This window comes from Lonchura striata, chromosome 2 (assembly GCF_050655825.1).
Source record: "Lonchura striata isolate lonStrDom1 chromosome 2, ASM5065582v1, whole genome shotgun sequence".
NCBI classification, from domain to species: Eukaryota; Metazoa; Chordata; class Aves; order Passeriformes; family Estrildidae; genus Lonchura; species Lonchura striata.
The window spans coordinates 62,031,527-62,058,591 of NC_140704.1; the positions used below are offsets into that span (position 1 = coordinate 62,031,527).

The 27,065-nt window shown below is 38.7% G+C and overlaps 1 long non-coding RNA gene across 1 annotated transcript in view; it reads left to right on the plus strand.

Moving 5' to 3' along the window:
- The first annotated feature begins 1,672 nt into the window (after window positions 1-1,672).
- LOC116183305 (uncharacterized) overlaps window positions 1,673-27,065 on the plus strand; it is a 118,512-nt gene continuing 93,119 nt past the window's right edge. The window contains exon 1 of the long non-coding RNA XR_004147905.2: window positions 1,673-3,719. This is a non-coding gene — a long non-coding RNA (uncharacterized LOC116183305). The remainder of the gene's footprint in view (window positions 3,720-27,065) is intronic.

Below are 27,065 nucleotides of genomic sequence, written 5' to 3' on the forward strand. Positions count from 1 at the left end.
TAATAAACATGGAAGAAAGACTTTCTGAGACATGGGAAAACCATTCTTCAAAGCCTGGATAAGCACCTTTAGTAACTGCTTGAGACACACGTCTGCAGTTTTGTTTTCCAGATTTTTTTTCCCTTTTTTTTAATAGAAATGGGATGGCAATTTTTTATCAAAGCTAAAAAGCTTTTCTTTTTCTTAAAATTGGAGGAATATTTTCCTAGTCTTCCAGCTTTGCTTTGCCCTTCTTTTTCATACTAGGCTTTAGGCAAAGACTTACCAATGTGAAATATTAGAGACTGCTTGGACTGCTTGCAGAAACATGCAGAATCCAAGCCAGTAATTGAAGTGACTGTGGCAGCTGACAGAGAAGAAAAGATGACCCACTGGAGGAATTTTAAATGTCTTTAAACTCCAGGCCGTGGTTTTCTCAGAAGGTGAAAACATTGAATAAAAAGAATCCTTATTTATTGATGGATTGTTATTATAATATACCTAAAATTTTATGTGGAGGGAATTAAATATTAAAAAAACCCCAGACCAGAGTAGTGCCCAGTTTTCATTTCTACATATGCTGTTTCAGGTTCCTTCATTTTTTCCTCATTGTAGGATCCTAGGGCTGTTTTTTGTCATAATATCTATGCTGCCATTTTTCCCCGGAGCTGAATTCAACCCATTATTGGAATCAAGAATTTAGCTGTATATGATCTGGTGGGATCAAGCTTCCTATTCAGTAACCTTTCCTCTAGCTCTGAATCCACTTGCATGTTTTACACTTCATGGAAGAGCAATGTAACAGAACTGGCATTTGAAGAAAAGAAAGTAAATACTGTAAAAATGTCCTCCTGAAATTGTGCTCTCTTACACAAAGGAATGGCTGTGCCATGCCAGACTAAGTTTTCTTATATCCCTGAACCTTGTCTGCAACAGTTTTAAATGTGGATGTCTAAGGAAAGAGCGTATGGAGAGGGCAAGTAGCAGTGATGCACTTCCAGCCTCCTGTGGTTTGTGGCTGTGAGATTTCCGAACCAGAGATTAAGTCTTTCTACAATGCTATGAAAAATTCCAGCTGTAAAGAAATATCTATTTGCATAATAAAACATTAATTAATTATCCCTGCAATTCTCCTGTACTTGCCAGGGAAGAGCTGTTTTATCTCTCTGGTGGTACTAATCAATTATTATGTAATAGGTTAAGATATATGAGAGCAAGAACAAAACATGCAGGAAATGTGCAGGTGGGAAACTTTTGCCGCTATCTGTAGCAGGGCAGATAACAGTTTATTTCCATGCAGACTACAAGTTTTGAGCAGTAGTATCTTGCACCTTTTGCATAAGCTTAGGCCAGCTTTACGGTTGGCCTGATTTGTGGGTACTCAGAGAATGTAAAATTGTGGCCTTATGTGGTCTTTGTGTGAAGCTGGAGGAAGTGAAGAGCTTCACTTGGTGGTTCAAACTCATAAGAACCTCATATTTAGGCTAGAAGGCTTGAGGTGCATGTTCCCACCCAGCATGCAACCAAGGGAGGTTTTAAGGCTACCCTGATCTTCATGCAGGTAGTAATACACAGGTTGTCTTGAGGGGCAACAGAAATTTTTTCTCAGTAGCTCACAGGTTATTTTTCAAACTTAATCAATTTAATTTCTTTAATGGCTTAGGCAGCAATTGACACTGTGGAACACTGTGGACTTGTAACACAGTGTTCACCAGCTTTTAGTATATTAAGTAGCTCATTTTAATTCTGTCCTAAAATGGAATCCTTTGCATCTTTCATGTTCATTACATAAGAAACAACCATAAACCATGACCTTAGTCCTTGACACTGGAAACCATGTTGAATAAATATCTCTTTTCATTGTGGTCCTTGGCAATGACAGGTTTCATTTAGTGAATTTAGGGTTTAAGTTTATTCCTGTATAAGTTATAACAAATGCTGAATGCTTCTCAAAGCTTTAAAACTTCACTACAAAAAAAGAATTTCCTAGATTAGAATAGCTGATCCAAAGCATAGAAACCTCTTTGTCTACTGTATAGATTTTATTGCAGATCCAGTTAATGCTTCAGGGACAGATAACATGGTCAGATGAAGAGTGATGAAGTAATAAAGACTAAAAGTATGACATTCCAGGTTTTCATTTCTTCAGTGCTTGGTTAAAGTGTCAGTGATTTTTCCAGTGAGTTAAAAAATTTCCATAATTTATTGCTCTATATCAAATCTCTATATCAAATCATTCCACTTAAATGGCAATGGCTTAAGAATTCAGCATATTTTAGACTCATTTTGCTAACCAGAATTTAAGTTAAAAAAAAACCCAAACCAACCAACCAAAAACAAAAACACAAAAAAACAAAACAAAACAAAAAAAACCCAACCAAAACAAAACAAAAAAAGAAACACTTGTAGAAGCCACTGTCTTAAGAATTACTTCACTCACACGAGGGCACAGCAGTTGTTTTGAAGGAGTATTGCATCCATGTTTGGTAAAACACTTGCTGTCTAGGAATTTATTTATAAAAACACCTACCTGACAATGCTTTAGCAGATTTTGTCCAACAACTCTGCAGTCTCCTCCTTACTTTGAAATGGAAGGCTACCAGAGGCTGACAGTGGTGAAGTTGGACAGGTTAGCCTGCCTACGACCGTGTCCCTGACTTGCAGTTTCTTTCAAATACTTTGGGCTCTCATCTGCCTTTGCTCTTCACATCTATGTACTTTTTAAGGTCATTTGTCAACTAAAGAATTTATGAATCTTGTGTCTGGAACACAGCACAATGGGTTGCCATACTGCTGACCTAGGTTTTTTATACCCTTTTTTCTCTCTCTAGATTAGATGACGTTGCTTCCACTAAAAGGTTGATTCACTTCAGTGATTGACAGGAGGGTGAAAAAGAGATTTGAAAGCTTCAGAACAGAAATCCCTTTACTAAATCAGGCATGTTCTGCTTTTTACAAAATTAGGTCCTCCAGTTCTATCGGGGATTAACATTTTTGTAACTCAGAAGATGCTGTACAAAAAAAAGAAATTTTTTCTTTTTTACAGCTAGCAGAGCCAAAGTAGATTGTGCCATTATTTGCTTAGTAGAAAAACAACACTTGCAATCTGATCTTAGTGAAGTGTTTTTGCTGTGTTCAACTGTTGAAACATAAGATCAGAATGTAACTATGTAAGTGATAAAATGGATAACATTTACATCTTCTACCAGTTAATTATACTTGTGAATTTTATAACAATTTTTTCTCCCTTAAATTCCAAGAATTCCATGCATTTCCACGTCAGAATTTTGTCCATTGATCTAGCAGCAGTATTTCTATGGAATATAAATGTGTTTTACTGATGTTCACAAAGGAAGGCTAAGAGGGTGCAGCCTAGTGTGGATAACCAGCAAGAAATGTGCTGCTTTTTCACTCTCTCCTCTTGCTCACCTTGTCCTCCAGCACATCCCAGCAGAAGTAACGCTCCTTTAAAGATCTCTGCTGCTTGCCAAGATGTAGGACAGAAGTCTAATGCATATCTAAAGTCCCTTAAGGAGAAATAATTTTTAAGTGATGAAGTTCTACCAACCACTCAGCCGAGGAGCAAGGATCTCTTCATTCTATCCATCTCTTTCTTTGCAGACTTGTAGAGAATCCTGAAGTCCATTCAGAGACCAAAGGGAGCGTGCTGTTGCTGGAAAAAGAGAGGAGGTTCAAAGACAAGGGGCTTCATGATGCCGTGATTCTGTATGAACATGAAGGTAAGCATTACCCTCGAGTTTTTGTGTTCCCTGCTTCATCCTTTTCTTTTCTAGAACAGAGAAGAAAGAATATGCCCTCAAACAGCCGCATTCCCAGTAAAGCTATTTCCCTAAACTCCTTGTCTCCTGCCCGCCATTTATTTATTTCCTGCTTAAAATGCCCACAATTCTCTTTCTAGTGCATATTTATGTTTAGAGGGTGACATTTCATTGTGCCGTATGTTTAATAATTTTGTCTCTAAATGGATGCAAGATAATTTGAATAGGAACACACCTGTTTCTGCTGTTTTGCTTTTTTTTTTTTTTTTACATAAACAAATCTGGGAATAATTTTCTTTGAAAATATTAATTTCAAAGTATCTTCTCAAGATATTTCAGGACTTAATTTTGAAAATGCACCAGTGGACTTGCCTTCAGAATTTTTATTTCTCTGTCCCCCATGTGACAGAGACAGACACTTATGTGGACCACCTTTCTGTATTTTTCCAAGTTCCCTTGATCTTCAAGAAAAATGGAACAAGTAGTGGAGTAAGAAGGAGTTAGTTTGCAATATTTGCAGATGAGGAGTAAATGAGGATTTTCTGGTACCTGATGTTTGAGAAGGAATTGTGAGAATTCATAAAGCAATGGATTCTCTGATAGAAAGGTACTCTGGTTAGGTTTTGCAGTGGGCACAAACTTCAAACCTCAGTTTTATTATCTGCGATGGTTTTGATCTAATTGCTGAGAAAATACAGGTAAGATTTCTAATGACACAAACCCAAGGAAATATATCGCTGAAATGAGAACATCAAGATTTCCTTTTAGTCTAAAATGCCACCCAAAGATGCTTTTCCAAAGACTTTCTGGTTCTCTCTTGGAAACGTTACAAGCTTTCTTTCCCCTCGGGACTTCTAGAATTTCCCTGTTTAGACTGGAGGGTCTCTGAAGCGGAGGCTGTTTTGATAAACTGTGTGTACAGCACCTTACACAATGGACCTCTGATCACAGCCTGCATCTCCACATTATGTCAATGCAAATAAATATATGAACAACTGTCCCTTGAACAGGAAGGAAAATAAAAATCAGATTCCCCAGAGAGTTGACGCATATATGGTAACCAGTCTCCTATCATAATAATGTTGTATTTGTTGAAATCCAAGACTTAGTAGATGTTCATCTTTCTTAGCATGGCAGAAGTACTCTCCCATTTTGTCTTATATCCTTGTGCAGAAGTTTTTTTCTTGTTTGCTTTTTATCCTGTTTTGCCTTACACTAAGGGAGACTTTGTTTTACTAACATTTGTAGCCATCACTTTGATCTGCAGCAGGAAAGCTCAAGATCAGCTTCTTTGCCCATAGGGAAACAGATGAGATCAGAATATGCCAGTTTTAAAAACCTCACTAGATTGGCTCTAGAAGAAATAGTTCTTGTTCCTTAGTTAATTGCAAATTGCATCTTTATTTTTAACAAAAACGCTATGTTTTCTACACATGATTATTCATTTGTGAAAGCTGGAGGCTGATTTTTATTTATTCCTGACACACATGAGGTCCTTTGTTCCTTGTAAATAAAAGAAATGTTGTAGTTTCCAAAGTCACATTTACTGCAGGTTTCTGTGCTTGCTTGTTTTCTAATGTTCCTCTGTCAGAGTGATTGTTAGGAAAATTGTCACTCTTGACAAGTACTTCCAAAAATGTATTGTTATAGGTCAGGGTAGTGTAATATCAGATTGGGTGTGGGTAGAAAAGGTTTCTTTGTTTCAGTAAGTGCTGTGCAACTGCATCAGTGATCGTGACTAAGCTGATTTCAGACCAGCTTCCCTCCTTGCTAACAAGGGAGGAAGCGGGATTTATTCAAGGGCATTCTGGAGAACCAAGGAGAGGTCCACCAGAGGAGCAGATGAAGGCCATGCCAATTCTGTCGGTGTCTCCTGCCACAGCACTTGTGGTGACTGGGCAGAGAAGCACTGGCAACTGTGCTTACCCTCAGTGTTGAGTCTTTGGAGCACGGTGTGCTCCATCTCCTGCACCAGGACCTTACAGTCACAGGAAGGGCTCAAGTAAGGGTGTCTCTGTTACTTATTGAGTCTTCTGGTGGGTAAAAAGAGTCTGGATGTAAGTCTGAATGTGCTAAACCACCAGGCTCTTTGGTGGTAGCTGCAAGTGACTGGATATTGCAGTACACCTTAAGAAAAAGATGACTTTGCTATAAAAACTGAATGCACAAAACAGAGTGTGGTGGCTCAGCCATATCCCCTGTGCACCCATCTGTGTTCAGATGGGCCTGCAAGACATTTTCCTGTTTCTACTTGTTTGCTCTGGAAATGGTGGGAAAAGTCTGTCCACATTCTTTCTCTGCTACACTTTGTTCAAGGCAGCATGGAGTTTTCACATGATAGACACAAATGGCTGGAGAAGGATCCTCCTCAGTGCCAGCTTTCCTCTTCCAGATATTTCCTCCTTGCCTCTGCACGTGAAATGAGCAGTTTGCAGGAGTACAAAAAGTTTTATGGGCTACAAGGACTCAGCAGGTGCAGAGAAGAGTTTTACAGAAATACCTTTTTAAAGCTGAAAACTAATTTTCTTTGACCTTTTTAATGCCCTGTTTGTGCTTGTTTGCCACTGGTGTTCATGTTGGTGCAATTTGGGGCTGGGGGGTATAGGAGTGGTCACAGAATAATAATTAAATTGGTGTATTTGCAGCAAGCCTTTTCATTAGCACCAGAGAAGTGACTGACTATAAGAGAGAACCTTAAGGCATCACGAAAGCAAAAACAAAACAGTTATGTCCAGTCAGAACAACTCCAGTTGTGAATTTAGATTTTAACAATCCTTACTAAGTGTTCAGTCATTATTAACAAAATGATGTAGTAGTAATAATAATAATTTTGCTTTAATAAATATGAGAGCTCTGGCGTAGATGGTTGCCAACAGTAATATCTCTTGTATTGTTCTTTCATCAAATGTTACCATATTGTGTATTAGCTGGTTACCAAGAAAATCTATTATTATAAACAGAAGAGTTTCTTTATCCCACCACAGGCAAAAAAGAAGTTATCCATAATTGTCTTCACAGTTTATGGACTATATAATGTGAAATGGTTGAAGCCCTCTAAGATAGTACCTTTCAGTCTTCTTTCCTCCAAAGCATGGAGAAAACATGCCAAAAATTTAGATTTTTGTCGTGCTGGGAAACTACAGAATATACCCACGTGAGTTGTTCAGAAGAAGAAATACATCACTTTTCTTTGAAAGAACATTTGTATTTGCTGGCAAACTTTGTCTTGAACAAACATTGTGAAACTTTGGTTTGGGCAGCCATTCAAGAATATCCCAAAACTCTGTTCACTGGGAAAGATTCCTGTATTTGTGCAGCAGTTTCTAGACCAATATGGTCTCTCTCAAGAATCAGGGTATTTATGAAGGTAGCTTAAAAAAAAAAAAAATCTACCTCAAAACTCTAACTCTACTTCTAAAATCCAGAAAACAAATAAGCCAGCTGTTAAGGAGTGTGCCTGGCAGGTACCAGTGAGTTAGATGGTAGCGTGACTTTCACATGAACTTCCTGTAGATAATTCAGCCTTACAGCAAATCCTATAATTCTCTCCTCTTATCCATCTCAAATATTGCAATTATTGCAAATATGACTTGGGCATTTCATGAGGCATTAATCATCTTTATCAGATATTTGGCTCCAGAAATTATTTTGTAATGCTGTTTACTTAGTTACTCAGAGATGAGTTATTACAGAACAGTAGTGTTGGCCATGGGAAAAGGCTGAAAGGAGGTGAAAGGCTTTATCCTTTGCATTAAGAAGCAATTGTAGAATAATTATGTGGCTAGGTGTGCACTTTCCAAGGCAGCTATGCCTATTCCTTGCCATCAGACAGTGAATAACGGTTCCATGGTTTGTTGCTACATTTGGTTTTCCATCCAATTCTGCTTTCCACCAAAGTCAGGACACCTGCAAGGTGTAACTTCAATGGGAAAAGCAGCACTCATCAGCCATCAGGTAAAATAAAAAAACCAGGAATACAACTGTTAACTTGGACTCTTGCATCCTGTTGTGTGTGCATATGCTGCTTATAAAAGGTGCCGAATCCAAATCCTGGCCTTGACCGGAGGTAGATGCAGTACAGATCCCAATTGCTCAAATCCCAGCCGGGGTGTCTGCCCTGCTTGCAACTGCAAGGTTGCTTAATTGAATTTAATGAGGTTGTCCACATGCAGCACAGTTGGCAGATAGTTGCCAGAAGCATCTGATGAGTTCTCCTGAAATTCTGCTCCATAAGGACTGGATTTCTGTCACCAGCAGTGGGTCAGGCTACCACACAGGTTACCTGTGTAGGAAGGTGTCACAAAACATTGTTTCCCAGGGCAAAACCAACCTAACTCTCTGCTCTTGAAACAAACTATTTAGCAAGTTTGGAAGAGCTGTCCAGATTTCTCCCCAGATATCTGGATTTAAACTTGCAATTCAGCATGTTACACAGAGTTAGTATCTACTGCAACATATGGGTGGAGTGTCCTCTGATTTTTGCTGTAATTGAGTAGACAAGAAAATTACAGCCCAGTTGTGTTTAACATTACTTTTTACATAGAATTTATGGCTGAAATTTTCAGCAGTGAATTGACCTCTAGGAGAGTGTGGTTTATCCTCCATAGCCACATAATCCTCCAGCAGCGTATGGAAGCCATGAACTAGACAGTGAAGCAGAGTCAGCTTCTTCTTCAGCCTGCACTCCTTCCCTGCCCCTGCCCTTCTCTGGCTGAGATTCTGAAAAATTAATTCCCCAGCAATTCCCCCACAGATGAATCTGGTGCTAAAACATGTTAAAAATAAAAGGAGCCATTGTTCCAATCCTCTGAAGATGAGTTATTAACCTATGTAATAGGTACAGGCTAAAAACCATGAGTGTTTTAATGTTGATGTATGGGTAAACTGTGAATATGGAGTGGGGTGGTTTTATTTTGCTTTTTTTTTTTTTTTTTTTTTTTTTGAGAAATTTTATCTAATCTTATTTCAGAGTTTAAAAGCAGCCACAGGGAAAAGAGAAGCGTATCATCTGCAGTCCTGAATATTTTATCACTTTAAAATAAAGATGGCTGGTTTCTACAGAATTTTTTTGTTTCAGATTTGGGTGTTTTCAGACAAATGATTTCTCATTTCCTCTTTCCCTTTCTTTCTTGGTTTGTTATTAAAATAAAGTAAAATACCTATATACAGCTTTTTCACTGCTGTAACAGTTCTGTCTTGTTAAGAAAATGAAAATAACCTTGATGAATTAGCTTGAGAAATTGACAGACAGGGAAAAGCAAAGGTTGGTTTTGCTAGTGGGCCATGAGCTGGCCCTGCAAATCTGAGATAAACTTGCAGTGCTTTTCTTACAGTGGGGCTTATAAAGCTTGGCTGATTCTTGGCTGATTCTTCATATAATCTTGCTCAGGGTTCATGGAAGTGGAAGTATGAAGAGAAGACGCTTTATTTTAAAAAGTGCTATATTAAAGCATGAAACATCTGCAGTATCAAGAAGGCTCCTTCAGAATGATGGAATGGGGTCTGGGCCAGGGGGAAATTCTCCTGTCTCTCATCTTTGGGACCATCTTCTGTTACTTAAGCTTGGAAGTGTGTATTTCAGGATAATTCCAATTAGATGGGAACTACTGGAGAATTACTATGATTTTAGTATACTGGCTGCATTAGTCTCTGTTACAGAGGACCCTGAGATTTACTTAGCAGCCTGGGAATACTTTCCTGTAAGAAACAGTATAGTTCTCATATCTACATGTGTCTGGTGTCCTGCATTTGGGGAAGATGAAGTATTCCCTGCCTCTGAGAAGAGATAGGTAAATACCAAGCCCAGAGGGAAAGAAACATTCCAGAACTTGACTATGAGGGGAAGTTGCAGAAAAAGGATTAAAAAGCATGTCTACAAATAGGAGAGCTTCTAAAGGAAGAAAGACATGGTTGTGCAAGAAAACTGCATATTGGAGAAAAGTAGATCACACGGAAAAAAGTTCAAAGAAGCAGATATGGAAACAGAGTATATGGATTCTGCTAGCAGAATGGAATAAACAAAGTTTTCTCTGCATTTATGTATATATTAAAATATTTAGGACTGTGACAAAGTCTGTTACATAAGATGATGGGGTGGTGTTTGTTTATAGGAGGAGAGTGAAAGGCTGGAAGAAAGCAGAGAGAAAACAAGTGGGTCTACTGGTGCCGCTCATTATTAGATAAATGGAGTTTTTAATTCTCTTTCTTGCTGCTCCTCCATTTACGAATCATGTTGCATTTCTAGGCTGTCTTACATCCATTGGCTTCTTCTTACCACATGTCTTGCCAGCCTATCAAATATTTGTATAAATTCTCAGTGTAGTATTGCTGAAATTTCAATCCCCTGAGAAACTTGTGCCAGTAATGATCACAAGCCAATTATCAAAACTAGAACCTTGCAATACAGGTAATCACTCCAACCTAAGGAAAAAAATCCAGGTTTAAATTAAAAATCACTGCCCTACAGCATTCAGCCAAGAAAGGGCTTCATACCTGTAGATTTCATTGGTAGTGTGATGTTTAAACAGAACTTAGGATCCTATTTGCCCTTATCACTAGGTTCATCACTTTGTGACGTTTAATGCTGTAATCATATGCTAAGTTTTTATCCCTTATTTTATCAGTGAATTGGGAATTGCTGATAAATAAGTATTTCCATGAAATACTTTTTCTTTTGTAGTTTTCCAATAGGAAAGTTGAAATTGATATGTAAAATGGAACAAACACAGGTGGTTATAACAAAAATGAACGTTGATTTAAACCAGTTTTGGTGAGGTTTATTTGTTCAGTATGTAAACTGGAAACTTCTACACTTTCCATTTGGCTTCTTTCAGCACTTATGTGTTGTAGTAATCAAGTATTTTGACAGCTGAAATTCTATGAAAATCCTATCCATTCCCAACTGGAGGAATAATACCAGGTATTCCATAAAACTTGAAAGGGTGACATTTCCTTACAACAGCAGGATATAAGCGAGAGAACCAAAAGAGGGGGCAGAAATTTCCTTTGATGGAAAGTTCCACATGTTCGTCTCTAGAAGAAGCAGAGCACAGGTAAACTGGCCAGATTCTTATGTAATCTTGGAACCTTTCTTTTTCCCATTCTCTGCTTTCAGAATTTGAAATTGTTCAGACACACTTTCTCAAATGAGCAGAAATGTTATTTTAATGTGTGCTTATTATAAACTATGATTTCTTTTTTTATTATTTTTATTTTTTCTGTTTCTTAATTTTTTAAATTCATTGTTCCTCAGTGATCTGATCCTTCCTTCTCAGAAACGTTTGGTGTTGGGGCACTCATTTAGTTACAGAGAAGCAGAACTTGCCAGGAAGAGTCAAGTATTGCCCAAAGGTGGTAGCACTGATTCAGAAAGTGGCTCTCCCTTGTGAGTCAGGGTGCAAAAAATTATTTTTGTTGTTTGTCCTTTGGATGAAAAAGAAGTTTCAATGTTTAAATACAGCTAGATACAATTAACATCATAGTGCCCTTGAGGTGCAAGTGACTAATCTGTTTCAAAGGACTCCAGACATCTTGCATGGTGTGAAGGTGAAATAGTCATTACAGCACTAACAGTTGGGTTAACATAGATGATTACCACAAAAAGGCACATGAAGGTCACCTGCAGAACATTGTGGCTGAATTTGGGGTTGTTTGTTTGTTTGTTTGTGCTTCAAAACTATCATTTGTTTATTTGATTTTCTGGACAGAAAAATTAAACAAAGAAGGAACATTGAGGGCAAAGGACTTGAAATTCTTGGTTTCTGCCTGTTGCTGTTTTTGGTTTTTGAATCCCACTGGCAAAATTCTGAGGTCTGGCTCCTACTTCTAAGCTTGGTGAGCCCAAGTGTCCTTTCCAATATATTCTGCTTAGTGAAAGCTAAATGTCAAAGAACAATGTTCTAGTGGAACTAGCTGTTTCCTATTAATGATTTTTTTTCTTTTTTTTAGTGTTGTCTGGCCATTACTAGCCACCGCTAGTTTTTGTTTAATGTTTCTGATCATTTCTAAGATCCACCTTGGTAGGTTAGTTGAATTGTCTTACCCTGATTGCAGGTTAATCATGACTGGGGGTTGTGGAATCAGTTGCCCAACAGAACTTCAAATGTGCAGTCACTGCTGATATCTGAAAACCATCTTTCCATCTAAAAGACATCTATTCATCTAAAAAGTTTGAAAAAAATTAAAATGCTTTCTCCAACTATTAACTGAATTCTGTCCTTAATTACTGAAATATTATTATAAAACTATTTTCCAAAAATAAAGGAAGATATTGCTCTCCAGAACAGTTTTACTAAGAAATAGCCACACAGAGAGCCAGATACAGAGGGAGGGCTGATAGATTGGACTGGAGAAAATATATTTTGTCAGCCCTTGTTGCCACTACATTGCATGCTTGTTCAGTCCACACACACTTAAATACAGGACACCTTAGTATCATTCTGTATTGGCCAGAGCTAGCAAGACCAGAATGTGGCCAGAATATTTGGCACATCCATCCTCTCCCTTATTCATTATGGAGCTGTGATTGACAAAACCAGGAGAATTTCCACTGAAGCCCACACGGTAAAAGATGAATATGCATTTGCCTTTGTGGAGTGGTCCTGAGTGTGTGCAAATGTTCCCAAAGGAAGTCATATGGTCATTCCTAATCCTCTGCAAAAGCACCACTTCACTCTTTCCTTGAGGTGTTGGCATTTGTTGACTTTCTACACATGGATGCATGGACTGGAGATGGGCACTCTTCTAGGCAAAGCATGCTTAGCTGTTTGGTGGTTTCTCTGGCCTGCAAACCCTTCTTTTCCTGCAGGATATATGTAAACAGGTTGTGTCCTGCTGTCGAAATGCAACAGCCTCCATGAGTAGCAAAGGCCCTATTGCTTCTCCACAGCAGCCAGCATCTGTGCTGCAGAGGGGAGGGATGCACAGCTGTGAGCTGGACCTGCATCGTCTCCTTTGGAACATTTATATTGTTCTGGGCTGCTAAAGAGCCAGCTGTAGCATTTTTTTCTTTCTAACATATCTGCCAGTATATTTATGCTGCCCTTTTATCTTAAAACATGTTCTCAAGGGCAGGGTTTCTTAACTCTCAGCCTTTGCGAGACACAGTAGAGTTAACCAAGTACACATCACACGTGGATGTGGCATGCACCAGGTGACTACAAAACCAACACTGTCCCAGGCTCTTTGTAATCTTTTCTACAGTGTGATTTTTGCAATAGTTTGTATCAAATACAGGTGGAGAGTGGTTTCCTACTCCTGCTGTTAAAGGGATGAAAACTCATATGTATCAGCATATATGGTAAAGCCAGCATGAAGAACTCTAGACAAGCACCTTTGCTTTTGTCTGATTTCCATTGCTGTGTGATTCTCTGGTCTATACTAATAAAAGGCACCATAAGCATGATGCCCAAAACTCCAAATATGTGGGTCTAATAAAACAGCACAAGAAGCAGCAGCCAGCACAGGGTTATCTAAAAATGATGGAATATGTGAAAAGTGGGAGAAGCTTCTTGTAGCACTGCTAAAGGACCTTGTTCAAATGGAAAAAATAAATACCCAGCACTGTTCAGAAAAGGCTGCAAATAGTTAGTAGAAAGAAGTAAAACTCCCAAGAATTGCAGATTAATAACTCCTGATTCAATCAAGTGTATTAGTCAGGCTCACAATTTTTAAGGGTTCACTTTTTATTTAAGGACTCATAATTGAAAAGTTTCAGTGCATTCCCATTCATTGATGGGAATGCACGTGAGATGCTGCTCTCTGGGAACTGAAGATGAAAACATATTAAAGTTGCCAACTATGAGTGGCAGAAGTGGTTCAGGGTTGTGTTTTTGGCTCCTGAAGGGATTTTTTTTTTTAATTCCATCACTTGATTCTGGTAAAGATAAAATATCCCAATCTAGACTGGCTTTAGTCTTCTTCTGCTATATGGTCCTTAACACGATATAAATCCTTCCACTACAGCTTAACCCAAACTCCTGGGTCAAAGACACTTCTGCAAGCTGCTGTTTCATTGTACTCAGTGATGCTGAAGACTGACTTTGTGTCTATCCAGGAAAGCTTTTGCATTTCTAGCTTCAGTCCACCAAGCCAGTAAATTTATTAAGAGAGGTAGTCCCAAACTATCAAAGATTGGGTGGAAAGCATTTAGAAACAATGGTCAGTGTCTAATTTAATGAACTCCTGACCTGGAGTTTTTGCTGAGGACATCACTTCATAGCCAGATGTCATAGCCAGAGGTGAAGCACCTGGTTCATGTAATTTAGTAATTTTGACCATGCAATCTAACCCTTTCTGTTTTTTATCAGAAAACGATGCACCCGAAAAATATAATTAATTAATACTAGAATGATGTAGAGTTCTTGGTCTTCAGAGCAGTATCCTGCTAATGAAGCTTCAGGTACTGCCCAACCACAATTTTAATAAATCTTGATTCTCCAGGGCTCATAAATAACCCAAATTGTTAATTTTGAGGGCATGGAAAGGAAAGAACAAAAAAAACAAGAGAGGGTCTGTCTAGGAATTCAGGTCAGAGAACAGTACATATTAGGCTAAAGTCTAGGAAGGAGCAGGAGACTGAAAGGAATTAAAGGATATAAGAGAAAGGAATGCATAAAAAAAAGGCTGAAATGGAAAAATAATGAGAAGGCTATGGACACCCAGAAGTTCTTTTGCAGTTCTGACTTTTGAAAAATCATTTCTGGTGCTGACCATCAGCTAGATTTTTTTGACACATCTGTTTTCTGAAATAAGTGCTTTATTCTAATTGCAGTCCTACTAGCAATTGTTACTGTCATGCCTGGCTCACCTTTCCTTTGCATTTTGGTTGGAATTATTAGCTACCCCTGTGCCACTGAGGGTAAGTTCAGAACATCAGTAATAAAGTCTAACATGGTCTTATATAGACAAAGGATTAGATTAGATCCACAGCTTCTTCTGTCTGTTTCTCTGAATAGTTTTACCCTAATTCTTCTTTTCATATCAACAGTAGCCAAGAAAGAGTAACCCTAGTAACTTCTTCTAGCTCAAAATTTTTTCCAGTTTAAAAAAGTTCTCAGCAAGTTGAAACACAGAAGAGGTGACTGTACAACAGAGCCCAAGGCTAACTTTTGTAGGCATGTGTTAGCTTAGTCATGGGGAGAAAGATTAGGAGTGAAAAAATTGTAATTGGATGTGTTTTATTCGGTAATTTAATTTTGTTTTTAGAAGAAGGTTTCAGGCAAAAAGATAATGACAGCAATTTATTCAATTTATCCAATGAAATATTTCAGATTGTATTAATAGACTGAAGTGATGTTTACATGTGTAGTTTTAGGTATAGTTTCCTATAGAGACAAGCTCTTTAGGTCAGTAATTAATCTCCACCTAGATGCAGTCTGCTGAGATGGACATTACAAAAGCACAGGACTTGCATAATTGATAATTTGGACTGGAATTTCTTCAAGAAACTGTCTTTTTCTTGGGATGACAAACTGGAACAGACTCTTCTCTGGGTGACAGACAAACTCTTGTTGGTAAAAAATTTTACACTTCTTAGTCAAAGAATGTTTTGGGAAATTTCTTATCTGGTTAAAATGACTCATTAGAATATTTTCAGGAAAAAATGTAATTGTGAATTTAAATTGACCTCCCCTTCTACCTAAACCAACAACAAAAGAAAAAAATGAAACTGACTTAGGAAATACAAATATTTTGAACTTGGGGCAATGATCATGCACTTTTTTTCTTCATCTTCAATTTGGCTCACTAATTAAGAAACTTGCTGAGGTTTTTTGTTCCCCACATTATGAAAGAGGATACCTTTTCTTGAGTTTTATGATCTTTTAGGAAAAAGAAAATGTTGTTTTCTGGACTCTAGCAGAAAGGGCATGAAACTTGTTTTCTGTATGTAGCAATGCAATGTATGTAAAGTATGCATGTCTTTCACAATGTGTAACCCACTCTGGCTCATGGCCAATGTGTAGATAACTATCAGAGATGAGCTTGGGAAGAAACAGATTAGGAAATTTTATGCAGACTCACATTTTTTTATTAGTTTATATGGGCTTTTTTTCCTTTTGTGTTCAGTTATACTAAGTGAAGACATAGGTGCTCTGTCAGTGGTTGGAAAGGAATAGCCCTGTTCCAACCCACCTGTACAGCTTTTCTAGGGCTTGACTGACAGTTAGAGCTGCCTGTGTGTAGATGAACCCCATAGAGTGTCTACATTTGCATAGGCAAATGCCCATGCCAGTGGTACTTGCACAACACCTCCCAGCTGTATGCACAGGTGACCTGCCTGGCAGCTCTGGTGATCTCTTAGCTCATGCCACAGCCACTAACCTACATAGAGAATCCTGAACATTGAAGTTCAGTGTCAGAGCTGGTCTGTAAAAGTCCGTGGAAATGCATGTGAACCCCAAAAAGCAGTTGGCAGGGAGGCAGACTGAAACCCTGCAGAGTCTCCTGGGGTGTGGTGCCCTGTTGGATTGCTGGAGCAGCTCTTTGGAACCTGAACTAACCTTACACCATACAGATGGAAATCCAGGATGCATTAACTTTGATGTCTGGAACAACACACTTTCACATACGTTATTTCAAGCTTAACTTGCAAATTCAAATTACTGTGAAGGCAATAAATGGCTTTGGAGAAGATTGACCAGAAAGTTCATGTTCCTATTGCAGCAGTGGAACACATGGTCATTCATGCTGGCAGCTCACTGCCATTCTGCATATGTAAATATAAAGGGAGGCAAAAGGAGTGGTTCTCAGCATTCTTCCTTTATTTTCATCCTTTCAGATCTCCAGTGCCTTCAACTTGTTTCTTTGGGGTGGAAATCATAGAGTTATAGAATGGTTTGGTTTGAAAAGGACCTTAAAAATCATCTAGTTCCACCCCCCCTGCCATGAGCCAGGACAATTTTCACTGATCCAGGTTGCTTAAGTCCCCATCTAACCTGGCCCCCACTGCCAGGGATGGAGCATCTACAGCTCCTCTGGGCAACTTCTCTGGTGCCTCATCATCCTCACTGTAAATCATTGCTTTATAAAATCTACCTAAAATCTTCCTAGCCTCTTCCAGTTTACAGCCATTACTCCTTGGATAAATCTAGGTGCATAGGCCAGAGGAAGCAGCAGATGATGGGGAGCTCCAGGCAAATCCCCTACATCCCAGTGTGGGTGCAGACTCAACTAAATCACCTTACAGCAGAAATATTTGTCACCTGCCAAGTAGAGATTCTTCTGCTTTGAATCACTAAATATTATTCTCACTAATTTTATTCCAGTTATCAGGGCTCTTACAGCCTCTCCAACTTCTTTTATGTTATTGATTTCTCTTAATATTCCCTTTCAGCACTGGATACTCCCATATCCCCTGTATCTCCTTATCTGCCTTATAATTCTGCTAATTCACATCTCTGGTTTAAAACAGAAAGCTCCTCTATGCCACTATATCAGATGTCTTACAGGACTTGACATAAATCTGCCACATTTCCAAGAAAAGCAGTTTAGAGAGAAAGATTAAAAGTCATTGCCCCATTTTAAACAACCCAAGCTGTATTTTATGTTATTTTCTATCTACTTCTATGTGTTTGCATACAACAGCAGTCTGATTTACAGGTCTGTAGGGGCCATCATTTTCCACCTTTCACTTTTATTTCTTGCTGTCCTCCTCTCATATGGTTTTGTTTTGTTTCCAACATAGACACAGAGGATGGTAGAGGTATTTAAAATCAGTAAGAGCTCAAATCCTGCAGGAGTTCTTTATGTGAACTTCCAAGGTATTCAGGAGGAGTTTGTTGTAGAAACCCTTTATGAGATCAAGTAGTAGTAATCTACCAAACTAGCAATAGCACCAATGTGTTCCTTAGTGCAATAATAATTCACTATACAATAGCAACCAGGGTTTTTTCTGTCCAAGTATATTTTAAATGCATACAATGGGGAAGGACTTAAAAGTTGGGGAATGATTTTAGCTCTGATCTTGGTATTTCTACATGGTATTCTGTATCAGATAATTGGAAATAACGTACCTTTAATAGCTTACTATGCCAATATTATTAGAGAGTATAAAAAAAAAAAAGTTTTAAAAAAAAGTTTAAGCAGGAGTTACCATAATTAATTATCATCACTCAAGAGACTTATATGGGACTTAGTCGGTACAGAAACATGTGTGAGAATGCTAATAACAAAAATTTGTGGGCATTGTGGTGCCCCAGCCAGAAGACATGGCAAGAGCTGGGGTGACACTCTAGACCCTGTGGTCACAGCCCTGGCCCTGGTCATGGGAATACACAACTTTGGCTTGAAGCAAAGTGCATGAGGATTTCTATATAGCTTCAGTTCATTGCAGTTGTTGATGCTGCAGCTCAAATCAGCATTTATTTGACTAAAGGATGTTTAAGATGATGAAATGATATCTAATTATAATGTGCTGAAAGAGCTCCTGAAAAATTGTCTCCTTTCTGCTTTTGATTTAGCTGGAGGCATTGGGAAAGAAATCCAGGCAGTGGAAAAATTTCTTAAGTCACAGTAAAGGATTCATACATATTCTTCAGGAAACTTCCATGTCTTCCATGTCTCAGGCCATGTCCTAGTACAGCACAGCAATGTGCACTTGACCTCAAGGATATGATATATCCTAGTGAGATCAGAGGAGCATGCACACATTGCATCAGTTTTGATTGTATTTGGAGTCAGGCAGATACAAGTCTTAGACTTTGCATTCAATCATTTTGAATTGTGTGTCAGGCAAACCCATAAAAGTTTGGCTTCTTTTAACTACTCCCTGTTTGTCCACAAGGCAGAAATTCCTAGATAAATGCTATAATCAGGTTCCTTTTGCTCATGCTATTCTGTGTCTGTTCTGAGCAATACTATTTCAGTATGCACACCATAAAACCATACTGGATTATTTTCTCTGAGCCACAGCACATCACAAATGCACATGTTGTCTGTTGTCCTCTCTCACTTCCAGCTTGCTACTACTGTTGGTGCCTGCCATTTTTCTTTTGACCTTTGTAGCTTCCAGTGCTCTCACTGTCCTGTTCACTGAGTCTTCTCTATTTCATGCTCTTTCCAGGCTAGTGCCAGCAATACATGTAATACAATGATTATTTCCTCTGCTAGGTCATAAATTGTGTTCACTCTCTTTGGATCCAGTCCTGCAGTGTCCTCAACAGTGTTCAGGCATGCAAGAGCATGATGTGAGGAAAAAAGTCACATTGGTTTGTACAGGGCTTTTTTAATGGTGAAACAAAAACCCTGCTTGGGTCCCTTGCCATTTGGTCCATCAGAAATGGCCTTGAATGGTCACCCATGACAAAGTTTGAGGGATGGGAGCAAGGCACCAACTCCTCACTGTTGCCACCCAGAAGACAGTTTTTCTCTTCAGTGCAGAACTCGAGGTGCCCTGGTAGTGCTGAGCATGACAGTCACTCCCCAGAAAGCCACTCCTGAGCTGCTTTCTCCATGGCTCAGCACTGAGCCTTCGAGAACATAGCCAAAACACTGCCCCAGGAAGCTCTGAAGTTGTGTTGGCACAGGCAGTATTGTGGAGGGAGCACTGGGGAGAAAATGGTTTACTGAGCCAGAGGGTAGGAAGAGAGAAGGGGTTGGAGATGCAGTCCAATCCAGAAAAATGTGGGTACTTTCCACCTGAGAACTGGCATCTCACCAAAGGATCCTTGGGTCTGCTTGGAGAGGATATTACCCTTTCTTGCTGCAGGGTTCTTTGGCTCCTAGGTCATTTCCAGAGATGTTATTGCAAAGTAATATTCATGAGAACTGATCTGGGAGGTAAAAAAAAAAAATACCCTTTTCAGCTGGGTGTGTGACCTATGGTGAAGTTTAATCAGCTTTGTAAGGTATCTTTTGTACCCTATAGTTTCAAATAAACAAAGCTTAAGATAGAAATTAGGCATTTAAATAGACCTTCTCAGAAGGTTTAGTTGTTTTTTTCTTCTATATTCCTTCTATTTATAGCTTTTTGTGATAAATGGCCACTGTTTTCCCAAGCATTCGGTAGAGTCTTTAATTATGCATACTAGCATTTTATGTAACTTTTGGTTAATTGTTACCAGGCATTTCTGATACTTTCAGAAGGATGGATGCTGACTTACTGCAACTGGACTTGGTGTCTGTGTGTATTGTGACATCCCATTTTACTTGCTTTTCTTTAGGAGAGTGGGACAGAAATCAAACCAAATTAAAAATACTGAGAACCTTTTGAGCAAGCTTGGATCCAGAGAGAGAATGCGGGGATTGGGTTGTCATTCTAAACATGAGCCAACTGATCTTTTTCTAAGTTTTGTTGAGATTTTTTTACATTAGAAATACATCAAATATAACTATTCATGTTATGTAAAATATTAATTGGAACACATTACTTATTTTAAGCATAGAGACACATACCATTCAAGAGAAAAAGCCCATAAAATTAATATTTGCATCTGCTCTAGACATCTGAATGATACTTTCTGTTCTGCATAATCCCTCGAGCTGCTGTGTTCTGTGCCTCTCCTCTGCAGGTTGTGTGATTTTAGTGGTTCTTTCTGTTTGCAAAGATTGCAAAAGCTGATTAGAGAGGAAAGGGTCTGCCCTGCAGGGACACCAACAGGGATCTGATCCTGACAATTCTCTGAAAGCCAGTATGTAACTCTGGCTATTTTCTAGAAAAATACATTTTGCCTGTAAGTTTGGTAGTATAGCTTGCATTTATGGTCACTTAGTGTCTCTCACTTTATTTAGGGGTATATTGTGTCGAGTTCTCATGTTATTTTATTCCTATTTGCAGCAACTCTTAACCACTAATGCTTTCTGAAAATAATTTGCAGGTTTGCCAGTTAGGTGCTGAACTGAAACCACTTTTGTGCTGTCTGTATGAGGTGTACCATTATAAGACGCTTTCTTAAAATGTCTTCTCTGAAATTTCAGACCGTGTTTAATCTTGCTCACAGGTCCAGCACTGTAATTTCAAGTTCACCTTGCAGTTTATAACTTTTTTTGAAGAGCTGCTAACAAGTTATTCTCCATTCTATGAGTGAAGAGTTGCATATTTGTGCCAAAACCATAATACTTTGTTCTTCTGTCTACTAAATAAAATGCTGGTTTTGAAGAGCATTTCTCCAATTTTCCTGCAGGCGTGCATATTAATAAAAATAAAGCTGTGCCCCTAAATCAGCCTTAACCAAGTAATTTAACAAAGGTCAGGGTTGTTTAAAATGTAGTCACAGGAGTCCAAAGAAGTGAAAAGATGCAGATGGTAAAGAGGAGAGCTGTAATACAATAGCTAAAATCATGTTAGCTCAAGCTGTGAAAATATTAATCCTGACAATAATTAATCTTAATCCCTGGAATAATGTTTGTACAATTGTTGTACAGTTCTACAAGCAAGTATAAGAAATTATTATGTATTATTATGCCAATAAACACAATAATAATTCCTTTTTTGCTAATGATATGAATACCCAGAATTTAATAATTTTGCAAATTAAGTGGTTTCACAAAATGACCAGCATGTACAATTATATTTTTATAGAGCTGCATACACAGATACACATTTTTTAAGAATTATGGACCTTTATTCCTAGTAAACCTTTAATTAGGCTTGTTCCATAATTTCTGTTCTTCTTTGTATATATGTGTGATATATGTGTGATCAATCAGTGGTTGGAAAAAAATTAGAAATCCCACTGAGTCTTATATTCATGTCACTTCTCGTTACAAGAAGTTACATGAATGTGTTTTAAAGCGCAGATATGATCACTGGAATGACTGCTACAAAGCAGCCTAATTCAGTTTTTCTAAAAAACCTGCATAAAATCTGGGTGTTTGTCATATGCGTGACAGTTAAAATCTGTACAGATAATTTTGGAATTGTAATAATTCTTCAGGCACAAGCTCAGGGAAGCTTTGCACATTTTCTTTGTGTCTGTTTTCATCTACAGTAGGCCAGCTGTTAAAAAAATACAGTGCACAGAGAATACAAACACTAAAGAGGAATATTAGACCAGCTTGGCATGCTAATGTAATTCTTGCGGAAATTCCTCCCTTTCCTCTCCCCTCTTAATTTTTCAAGTACATCTTCTCATAATCTACCCTGATTGCTTGACTGCTGAGATACTATTAATTTATTTTCTTTCCACAAAATTCCAAGATTTTGAGGGTAGATAAAAATAATATTTTTCCATATGCATAGAACAAACCATAAAACCACGTGATGTGATTTCTGCATCAAGCCCAGTGTGACTGTTTGAACTGTACCATCTTTTCAGAAAGTAAATCAGCAGCAACTTTAATCTGCAAGTGATGGCAAGTCTACTGCATCTATATTCAAGCTGACCCAAAAGTTAGATTCTGATATTAATTTTTTCATTCTCAATTTTAAAATGCAAACTGCCATTGTGCTTTTATTTTCTACAGTCTCTAATGTTAAAAAAAGTTTGCTACTAGAAATTTTTTAAAGTTTTCTTTAAGAACTTACTTTATCAATTTAGCATTCTCAGGCTATTTCCACACTTTTGTAATTCAACAAAATAATATGGCTAGTAAATACATGTAAAATCCATATGTTTGCTTCATTTTAAAGGAAAGAAAAAAATAATTAAAACACTGAGTCATCTTCCCTGCCCCATGCACCCAGTGCCAATGATCAGTCACAGTTCTGACATCAAATTTTACTCCTCTCTTCTCAAGTAGAATCCCCTTTAAAGTAGTTATTATTTAATTTTGAACCTCTGAATGCAAGCTCAGAGAATGTCTTATAAGAGCATCTGGGACGAGCTCAAGTTTTGCTCCATGCTCTGATCCTTACTTATAAGCCACTGATACATTCGTGTATTGCAAGATCACTGCAAGATTTATTTGTGTTTATGAAGATAAGTCAAAACAGAGGCTATTAAAGCAGAACATTTTATTAATTAGTAATTAGATTAGTAAATGAACTGAATAGGAAGAATTCTTTAATTCTGCACAGAACCTTTATTTTAAAATACAAGATGGTTTAGAGCAAAACCATAAGAAAAAAAATCAATATAAATATGTGTTAATTATACTCCTAGACCTGCTTACATGTCAAACCCATGTTTTTTTAGTGTTGCTTCATTGTTGAGGGTTAGTGTACTTCACCAACAAGTGGCAGAACATGTCCTAAGCAGGGATTTTCCATTGCATGCCACAATTACAGACAATTGACATTTGGTTATAATAACCAGAAAACTTTCATGAAATAAATGGCACCTGAGTAAGCTTCATAACCATTTGCCTCACCCTACCCTGGAATGCATCTGTGCTGTGTGAAGGCTAGGAACAGTTCTGGTGATTGCAAGCAGAATTATTAGAAGCCAGGGGAGCACAGAACACTTCCTGAGATAAGTTGCACTGGATAGCTTCCACGCTGCTTGTAGTGGATTTTAGAACTCTTTCCTTGTGTATAGTTCTGAGTGCACTCCCAGGAACAAAATGGTGATCTGTGCTGGGGATTATACACTTACATCCCAAAGTTTCTGTGTTTCCTGAGCTTGGTTTAACCCTGCCTTGCATTTTTACCAGCTCTCCACTCATGTCATTGAACACAAATTAGAAGTGATGCTGCCAAACCCAAATCATTTTGTAGAGAACTGCAGGAATTGTGCCACTTCTTTTTGGTGCCTATGGTTTGAGCAGCAGCAGGCGGCAAAGCTGCTGGCCTGCGTGAACTCTCACTTTGTTATGTAACACTCTCCTGTAACTTTGCTTGCTTCATGACCACATCCAGCTAAACTGCTGAGAGCCCACAAACAGCGTGCCAAGAGCGTGTGGGTTGCAGGTGTCTCTGGCTATGAGTAGTGATGTGCAAAACTGCAGCGCTGGAAAGATCCATAAAGGTACAACTCAGCAAGTGTGGTGGAACTCTATTCCCATAGACTGAGAGTTTCTGCTTGAAAAGCCCTTTAGCAAACACACTTCTGTCACCTACATGGTGAGTAATGTGGAGGAAAGTTTTCTCTGTTCAAAGAGCAAAAAGTGATGACTGAGAAAATAGTTCTTTTTCTGTCTTGACGCTAGCTGGAATGGGATATGCTACTGTCATGCTATATATTGAGACTTGTCACCTACATCATTGCCCCTCAGGACCCTTAAAACTACTCTACCTGTCCACCCCTCCTTCACATTCACCTGCTTATCTTCTGGATCCTATTCAGACTTAGGAGTACATCTAGAGTTGAGAAACCATCCTTCAACCCTTCCATTCTGAGGGAGGAGGAACAAACCCTGCCAACTGCAGCAGTCCACTTGCATGTTGGGATCACAGAGGAAGCATCAGCAGTGTTACTAAGATGTTTCACATACTTAATTGTTGCACAGTGTCAAGAACACTTTTGCAGTGTAAATGGATTGTATTTATTATGTTCCTAGGAATCCCATAGTTTTGGCCCATTCTCAGTTTTGAAATTTTTAAACAAATGTTATTAGACTGTAGAGTTTTTTCATCTTAAATGTAGAAACCAACTTAACATTTCTGACATCTGAACTTTAGAGAACCCTTAAGAGCTCTTAATTGCTTAACTTAAAAACAAGCCAAGGCCCAGCACAGAACAGATGTATAGTAATAAACTTATCTCATAATGTCAAATGATTAAACAGTGGATTCTTTTTTACATTTAAATATACAAGACTTTCCATTAAGGGACTTTGTTGACTCTGATAACAGTTTCACAACCATTAAGTTTATTTCTACAGCTATTTGTTAAAAGCCAATAGGGAAAATAATAGAAACTAATTGAAAAGCAAAGCAAACAAAGCAGAGCCTAGAATGTTTCAGTTAATAAGCAATAGAGATTGTATTGATTTCATTTTATAAACAACATTAATCCTCAATAACAATTAAAGTGCGGACAGGTTGCTTGTTTAAGTTATCAGATAAGATGGCCTACTCAGGTAGCTATCTCAGGTAGTAATTTGAAAAGGATATGAGGATTCAAGAATCTATTGATCTATCCATCATGAGCCTGTGTCATGAAAAATGTTCTTGGCAAGGTGCAGTAGTTCTTAAAACCTCAAGACTGGCAGTGCAAAATTCCTGCTGCTGGAAAACATTGCAAGCCTAAATGAAAATGGTACAGCTTCAAAAGTAGCTTTATGTATTTCCCCAAATTATAGAGATGAATGAAGTGAGACATCAGGACTTGTGTGCTCTTTGTTCAAAGACAGCAGAACGTTTTGCCTCAAAGCAGGATCTGCATTCAAGTCTGTGGGAAGCTTTGGTCCTGGGTATCCTCTGCTGGCAGAAAATTGCAAAAGCTATTCCAGAAACACTTCTACTCCCAAATCAGGAGCAGAATATAACCCCTTCTAGACAGCAGCTTAGAACTGTAAGGAAGGCTGGGAAAGAATTATGTGAGTACAAATCTCTAAAAATACAAAAGAAAGCCCCTGGCATTTTACACAAAGGATAGCAATGAGATATTCACAGCTCGGGTGTTGACAGGTATTTATTTGCAGTTGCTCTGTGACTTGACTTGTGTGCTTGGTGGTGAATGAACACTTCTCAAGGTATGTTGGTGTAGCTGGCTCTGGAGGAGCTCCTTTTGTTTACCTGATGGTGTGGCAGCAGCTGGGAAGAGCAGCAGGTCAGACTCCCTCATTTAGTGTAATGGGAAGTCCAGATGCTTACTTTGATTGCTGGTCCCTGCTGAAGACCTGGCTTTGGCCAAGGGCCTCCAGCACAGTCAGACTAACCAGCAAATTGGTTCTTGTCTTGTGCTTAAACCGCTTGTGTGTTTGTGAATAAGCTGCTCTCTTCGGCTCATGGTGGGCAGGACCTGATCCTGTGGCTTGCTATCCAAATACCTAATTGGCTACAGTCTGTGTGGAAAGGTTGCTTAATAGGCATGTGTTCAGTGCAGGGACCCATGGTCCTCCTCTGCCACAGGGAACTTTGGCACTGTGTCTTGTTATATGTGATACTGGAAGTTGCTCAAAGTCCCATCTGACCTGCTCTGGGCTGCTTCCAGGAATGGGGCATCCACAGCTCTTCTCTGGGTGACCTCTTGCAGTGTCTCCTCATCCTCACAGCTGTTCTGCTGAAATTGGGCTGAATTTTATGGACTAGTTCAAAATCCATTAGAATAAAAATGAAGGAAATTAAAATGAGGAAGGAGATTGAATGTGATTCTATGATCTGATGTTAACAGCACACATGGGAGAGAAGATACTTTGATGTCAGTTCCTGTCTTATTAAACATACAGCACGAAAGTGTGAAATAGGCAGTAGAACAGGGACTGACGCACTGGTTTACTCTACCCAAGAGCACTCTCTCTGGCCAAGATAATATCTCCTTGCTCCAAGTAATGTGGAATAACTTCCATAGGAAAGAACATTGTTCCCAGACTGCCTTATGGGTTCTTCAGGGAATTCATTCACATTTTTTTTATGGTGAGGAGAACTAAGACCATTTCTCTGTGGATATGGGTGAGGTCACTGATTCTGAGCCAGGTGGACAGACCAGGAGTAACCTTCTCTAGCTGTATATTTTGAAAAACAGAGTGGGCTCCTACCTCAAACTGCATCAGGGTCTTACTTAAGCACCATGTTTTAAAATTTCTACAGGGTGTCCTGTGTCCCAGGAAAAAGTAGGGTTTAATACAAGATCTTTTTAACAGCAGTTTCTCCTTTCTGAGCTGAAATGTTATCTTTGGGATCAGGCTTATGAGTCTGGAGAAATGAAATCAAATAAGATCATACTAGAAGCTTGTACTTTAGCATTCTTTGTTCAAGATAAGGTGCATTGTACTGTATACAAATCACTTTTTACAATTAAGCTGTACGCTACATATATTGGCATTCCTGTTTTTTTAAATAAAATAGAATGTGCTGGGTTGGAAGGGACCCTAAAAATCTCCTAGCTTTAACCTCCCTGCAACAGACAGGAACATCTTCCACTAGAACAGGCCTCTCAAGGTCCCATCCAGCCTGACCTTGAACACTTCCAGGGAAGGGTATTCACAGTTTCTGTGGGCAACCTGTTCCTGTGTCTCACCACCCTATTATCTAATCTAAACTCACCCTCTTCCAGTTTAAGCCCATTACCTCTTGACCCATCACTACAAGCCCTTGAAAAAGTCCCATCTCTCCTGTAGGTCTTCTTTAGATATTGCACCACACAGCTTGGAATGATTGGCAAACTTGCCGAGGGTGCCCTTGATCCCATTGTCTGTGTTACTGACAAAGATGTTGAACAGCACCGGTCCCAGCACCAGCCCCAAGGAACTCCAGTTGTCACAGGCTTGGACCAGGGAACCTTTGAAAACAACTCCTTGAGCCAGTTCCTTACCCATCTCACAAAT